Raw genomic sequence first — 7500 nt, forward strand, 5'->3', positions numbered from 1 at the left:
ACCTCCCCGTGCCGGGAGTGGGTAATTTGCGCGCCTGCTGCCTTCCTTGGATGTGGTAGCCGTTTCTCAGGCTCCCTCTCCGGAATCGAACCCTGATTCCCCGTTACCCGTTACAACCATGGTAGGCGCAGAACCTACCATCGACAGTTGATAAGGCAGACATTTGAAAGATGCGTCGCCGGTACGAGGACCGTGCGATCAGCCCAAAGTTATTCAGAGTCACCAAGGCAAACGGACCGGACGAGCCGACCGATTGGTTTTGATCTAATAAAAGCGTCCCTTCCATCTCTGGTCGGGACTCTGTTTTTTTTTTTTTTTTTTTTTTTTTTATTTTTTTTAAAAAAAAAAAAAAAAATTCTTTATTAACCATCAAATAATAATTATACATACAACCCACCTCCTTACTTGATTAGTGGGTCTTACTTGCTACTGTTAGTTACAATTGCAGCTAGTTCTATTTTATATTTAGTTGTGAGCTACAGCTAGGTTAGTTTAATGGGCAGTTATGTAGTTTATGCTAATCTCTAAGTTTTTTGGCTAACCTACATTCTACTTCCTGCAGCGTCACAAGTGTGTCAGCAGTGTACAAACCTACTATATTGCCTTGCCCATCGAGCTAATCCCGATGGGCGTGCCCCTGACACTGGGCTGGCCAGGTTGTAAATCGCTGCAGGATTCTAAAATCTAAATTTCTAATCTAATTCCTACTAACTAATTCTAAATCTACGTCATCTTCAGTGTATTGTCACTTTCGGGTTTTTGTCCCCACCCCCCCTAATCCCGCGCGTGGCGGATTCCAGACTAAGGGTCGGCCTATCCCCGCGCAGGCGGAATGGGAGTAGGGAGCAATGGTCATGATCGGTGCTATCTAATCTCGTTCCCTCATGTATTCCCTTAACACCTTCTGTGATACCTCGTTGGCAAGTTTATTTATAATATGGAAGGTGTCTTCTTGTCTTAGTAAGTTATAGGTGTCATGATTAGGTAGTTGGTCCCGTAATGTAGAGGCAACATCATTGAAGAGGGGGCACTCGTAAATCACATGATCGGGAGTGCCCTCCGGTTCACCACATTCACACGCAGGTGTGGCCCTTTTCCCAAACCGGCATAGGTATGCCGGGTAGGGTCCATGTCCAGTGAGAAAATGGATTAGCCCCCTGGTAGGTTCAAAGTGTTTCATTTTTAGCCGCTCCCTAATGCTTGGTATCAACTCATGTGTCCTCCTCCCTGTTTCATCCGCATCCCAAAGTTCTTGCCATAATTGTACTCCTCTTTGCCGAATTTCTCCCTTGTCCCTTGCCCTAACACCTAAGATCTCCTCTATTTTTGTTATATTTTCCTTTTTGATCCAAAACCATGCAGCTTGTTCCCTAATTTTAATGTCCAGGGGGCAAAGCCCCATTAGGACTAGTAGTGCTCCCCCTGGTGTTGTTCTATAAGCACCTACCGATCTCAGAATCATGCTCCTTTGAACCCTTCTCACTGTCATGGCGGGCACCACCCTCGTGAGCCTGTGTGCCCAGATCCCCGAACCGTAACCCACTATCGATGTTAATATACTGTTATGGTAGAGTTTTATCAGATGTGATGGAAGGTGAAATCTTCTGTGTCCTATTGATATGAGGTTATTCAGCGTTTGTAGTGCTTTCTGGGTTACGGTTTCAATGTGCTTTCCAAAGTTCCACTTCTCATCAATGATGATGCCCAGATATCGTGCGTCACGTCTCCGAAGAACCGGCGAGCGGTTGATTCGTACAGTTGGGTTGCGGATTAGTTGTCCCTTCAATAGTAAGTAGGTGGACTTACTTGGTGACACCGTCATTTTGGTGTTTTGGCACCATAGTTGTAGCTTGTTTAAAGCACTCTCTATTTTAGGTTCGATGTCTTCGCGGCTACGGCCGCCGACCAGCAGGAGGAGGTCATCCGCATAGGCTATCACCTCTAGCACTTCTTCACTTTGTTGTAGTGCGTCTAATAAGGGCTCCATGTGGATGTCCCAGAATAGGGGCCCTAACACGGAGCCCTGAGGACATCCTTTAGTTATAACTTTTCCAATTCTCTTGCTAGAGGATGATAGCCAGACCTCCCGTTCCTCACAATAGCTCCTCAGACAACCATATAGCGGCCCTGGACACTCCTTCTCCCGCAGGCAGGAGAAGAGCGAAGGCCACCACAAGTTGTCGAAGGCGCCACTGATGTCAACCATAATGCCCACCACATACTTGTGTGGGGTAGAGCCACAGACCTCAGCAGCCAGGGCGATCGCATCAGATGTTGATCGCCCAGGCCTGAAGCCGAATTGTCTGTCGCTCACCCCACGCAGCATTCTATGTGCAGCCAGTCTGTCAGCAAGTAGCTTTTCTAATATTTTCCCTAGTATATTGATTAGACAGATTGGTCTATAAGATTTTACGTTTGTAGGATCTTTATCTGGTCCTTTCCGAATAATGACCACGTTTGCTGACTTCCACACCCTTGGAATTTTTTGCTGTATTAGACACTCATTATATAAGTGAGTGAGTGGTGCAGTTAGCTGGGGAGCTAGGAACTGCACCACCTCAGCTACAATGCCATCTGGCCCGGGAGCTTTGCCTCTTTTAAGTGATTTTATGTGGGCAGCCACCTCTTCCTCCGAGAAAGGGTAGACTGCCGTGTTGTTAATGTATTCATTTAGATTGTCTCGTCTTAGTTGTTGTTGCTGTACAGATTCTCCATCCGCGCTATCGTCAGGCAGCAGAGACCGGAGGAGGACCTCAGCAGTTTCCTGCCAAGATTCCGTCATCCTGTCCCCGTGCCTGACTGTTGTTAATTCCAGTGGAGAGCGGATCTTTTCTCGTACTAATTTATACGGTGTACCCCAGGGGTCCAATGCCAATTGGCTCTGGACAAAATTTTCCCAGCTTTGTATCCTAACAGCCTGGAGTTCTTTCTGAAAACGAAGTTTAGCTTCCCGATACTGCATCAGCCATCTCTGCCGTTCTGGCCAGACGACACTGCGCTGGTAATACCTTCTCAGCCTTCTAACAGACCGGCGCATATTCTCTAATTCGGGCGACCATGGTGATGGAGAGGCTGCAATGGCCTTCCTCCTGGTTGGTACGGCAGCTTTCACCGCGCTGGTTATAGCGTTAGTCAGTTCTTCTGCTCGGTCATTTACGTCAATGTCAAGGTCTACTTCACCCTCCGGCAAGGCAGGAATGACGCACTCCCTGGCTAGTCGTTCCCAATCAGCCCTTCTGTAATTAAACTGCGTCTCCCACCCCGTGGCCCAGCACGATTCCCTTCCACCTACGATGAACGTAATTAAATTATGATCGCTTGTAGTGGCGTTTTCTTCCACTTTCCACTCTTGTATCATATTAATTGCATTGGGGGTGGCTAAGGTTATATCAATATTCGTCCCCGGTCCTCCTCCCGCCGCATAGGTTGGAGGATTACCAGGTTGATTGGCTATTACTAGCTGTGATGCCATAATAAAGTCCTCTACTTTCTCTCCATTGGTGTCCCTTATGCCGCTGTGCCACAGGGGGGATTTTGCATTTATGTCAGCCGTAATTATCATCCTTCGTCCCCGCAACGCCGTGGTTACTGTTGTCAGATGGTCGAGATGCGTTTCAATGTTATCTCCGTACTGAAAGTACATGTTGATCAATACGATCGATTCACGGGGAGATAGCAGCTCCACGACGTTGCAGTGACTATTGGTGTACTGTGATAAGGTGATCACTTTCAGGGCTTTGTTTGTAATAACTATTGTCGCTTTTGGATTGTCTCCTTGGCTGATTACCTGCCACGTGGCGGCTGTAAATGTAATCTTTCCGTCCAGGGAGTACGGCTCCTGTAGACAGAGCACATCTAGCCTCCTCTCCTCCACTTCCCTTCGCAGCTCCTGCATTACAAGTCGACTGTTGTGTGTGTTAAGTTGGCCAATAGTGATTTTCGTCATCTATGGAAAATATGTATGTATGTGATCGTCCGGCCAAGTCTTATTCCAGTCATACGTGATTCGTCCATTAGCCAAAACTGACTGTTCGTAAATGTCGTTTAAGTCAAATTTTTCTCCACGTCTCTCGAAAACTTTCTTGAGTAAGTCTCGCAGGGCTCCGAAGTCAGTGGGGAGATTCACTGACTTAAGCTGTATTCTATCTACAGCCTCCATTACCGAGAAGGTGACTCTTCTTCCATATTCGTGCCCTACACGGACCACATGTCGTAAGGCAGTGGTCAAGGTGGCCGGCTGCTCCAATCTCGCCAATTGCATGGTGAACTCTAAGTTAGGATAGATCCGAACCGGATCTATTGGTGGTAGTCTAACCACTGGGACTCTGTTTGCATGTATTAGCTCTAGAATTACCACAGTTATCCAAGTAACGTGGGTACGATCTAAGGAACCATAACTGATTTAATGAGCCATTCGCGGTTTCACCTTAATGCGGCTTGTACTGAGACATGCATGGCTTAATCTTTGAGACAAGCATATGACTACTGGCAGGATCAACCAGGGAGCTGCGTCAACTAGAGCTGAGCAGCCGGCCGCCCGGGAGTGTGTCCCGGGGGCCCGCGCGAACACGCAAGCGTCCGCTCAATCATTCTGCAAACAGGAGGAGGCTGAGCTCCCCTGCACAATACACCTCGAAACCCTCTCAGGTCCCGGCGGCGCGCAGCGCCGTCCCAAGTACTTGGTCGGGTTCGAGAGAGGCGCAATCGCCCGGAGTTAGGCGAGTAGACGCTTTCGGTGCGACCACCCGTGCTCCCAACTGAGCTTGCCGCTGCCGACAGAGGCCCGGGAGCGTGCTGTCGTGGCATTGCCGGCGGGAGACAACACGCGCCACCTACGGTGACCGGCAGCTCCAACGCCAGCGCCACAGAAGGACAAAAGCCCCACTTGGGTGCCGAAGCGAACTCTCCCAGCACAGCGCACGCGCCAACACATCCGCACAGCTGCGATACAAACCACCAGCGAGAACCGCTGGGGCGACCGAGCAGCAGACGGCGTCGCGGCGCCGAGCGCCGGGCGGCAGCGCATCCTCAACGCACACAGTCCTCAATCGGACCAGCACACTGAAGATGTCCACCGCGCTTCGCACCGGGCCCGCGAGGACCTACTTTGGCCGCACGGCGCCGCGCGCAGGGTGCGCCGGCGCGCAGCTGCGACGCCTGCCGCGTCCGTCGGCCGGCGCGCCTGCCACTGGCCGCCCCCACCAGCCGGCTGTAGCGCGTGCGCCCACGCACCGCGCGGCCAGCACGCCGGGAGGCGCCCCCTCACCGGCCGGGGACGGTCCCACCCAGCCACCGCCGCGTATCGCTTCACACCCAGATGCCGTTCAGTTTCGTCGGCATGGTGGGTATCGCTGGAACAACCGGTTAGTACCTCAACCTATCGTCGCCATCACCGATTCACCCCTAGCGAGAACAACCGCACCACAACAGGTTACCATTTGTTCATTTGCGTAACTTCACCAGAAAACGCAGGCGTCCATCGCCATTTGCAACTTCCACGATTATTGCATGCCTGTGTCAGGTGTCACGCCACACTACGTCTGCCCACATACACGCAACAAAATGTGCACGCCTAGACAATACGTGGAAGGTGGCCCCCGTACGTATGCGATGTCCATTGCTCGAACGACTGTCAACCGGCCTCTGTAGCATGTCGCAGATATGGAACGCGGTGCACCATGCCATCACGGTGTGTGAGGAGAGACGACTAGGTCCGAATACATCAACAGACAGCTCATGCTGATCGCCATCCACGGCGTCCGTTCCTCCCACACGTCTCTATGGCGTACCACACTGCAATCCAGCTCTCATAGGGAGACGACACGTAGCTGCGTGCACAATATTTGCACTGTATGGTCCGCCGTTTTTGGGCGCAGTCGTTGTACGGTCACACATGTGCCACGATGTATCATTCAGTACATAAGGACGAATGTGCAGTACAGATTGTGGTTTACGCGTACGACATTAGCGGACAGTTGACACAGGCCGCACCACAACGTAGCCTGAGTACGTCGCATGCGGAGGGCATTGAACATGCAAAGTTCTCACCAACCAGCTTGCGAAGGCAGGGGGCAAGGTGGGGACGTGGGGAGGGGCGGCATGTACGTCCTGCTGCCATCCACATTACAGTGTACAGCAGGAGCATGTGGAAAGTGAGCAAGACTTGCAAGGTGTTTAACATGAAGCGATACACAGGGGAGCGGGGAGTGCGAGTAGCGAACTATATTGCGAGGGTTGCGGGTGGGCAACACTACACTAATTGAACGAGTCGTATAACAATTACAGAGCAGGTTTAGGCGACAACGTGGGTTACGTTAGGCGACAACGTGGGTTAGGTTAAGGCACGACGTGGGTTAGGTTAAGGCACGACATGGGTTAGGTTAAGGCACGACATGGGTTAGGTTAAGGCACGACATGGGTTAGGTTAAGGCACAACATGGGTTAGGTTAAGGCACAACATGGGTTAGGTTAAGGCACAACATGGGTTAGGTTAAGGCACAACATGGGTTAGGTTAAGGCACAACATGGGTTAGGTTAAGGCACAACATGGGTTAGGTTAAGGCACAACATGGGTTAGGTTAAGGCACAACATGGGTTAGGTTAAGGCACAACATGGGTTAGGTTAAGGCACAACATGGGTTAGGTTAAGGCACAACATGGGTTAGGTTAAGGCACAACATGGGTTAGGTTAAGGCACAACATAGGTTAGGTTAAGGCACAACATAGGTTAGGTTAAGGCACAACATGGGTTAGGTTAAGGCACAACATGGGTTAGGTTAAGGCACAACATGGGTTAGGTTAAGGCACAACATGGGTTAGGTTAAGGCACAACATGGGTTAGGTTAAGGCACAACATGGGTTAGGTTAAGGCACAACATGGGTTAGGTTAAGGCACAACATGGGTTAGGTTAAGGCACAACATGGGTTAGGTTAAGGCACAACATGGGTTAGGTTAAGGCACAACATGGGTTAGGTTAAGGCACAACATGGGTTAGGTTAAGGCACAACATGGGTTAGGTTAAAGCACAACATGGGTTAGGTTAAGGCACAACATGGGTTAGGTTAAGGCACAACATGGGTTAGGTTAAGGCACAACATGGGTTAGGTTAAGGCACAACATAGGTTAGGTTAAGGCACAACATAGGTTAGGTTAAGGCACAACATAGGTTAGGTTAAGGCACAACATAGGTTAGGTTAAGGCACAACATAGGTTAGGTTAAGGCACAACATAGGTTAGGTTAAGGCACAACATAGGTTAGGTTAAGGCACAACATAGGTTAGGTTAAGGCACAACATAGGTTAGGTTAAGGCACAACATAGGTTAGGTTAAGGTACAACATAGGTTAGGTTAAGGTACAACATAGGTTAGGTTAAGGTACAACATAGGTTAGGTTAAGGTACAACATAGGTTAGGTTAAGGTACAACATAGGTTAGGTTAGGTTAGGTTACACGTTGTTGTAAGGAAAGGTGTAGGGGGGGGCGGGGGCGGCAGGTTCGTT

This window comes from Schistocerca piceifrons, unplaced genomic scaffold (assembly GCF_021461385.2).
Source record: "Schistocerca piceifrons isolate TAMUIC-IGC-003096 unplaced genomic scaffold, iqSchPice1.1 HiC_scaffold_417, whole genome shotgun sequence".
In the NCBI taxonomy this organism is placed as follows: Eukaryota; Metazoa; Arthropoda; class Insecta; order Orthoptera; family Acrididae; genus Schistocerca; species Schistocerca piceifrons.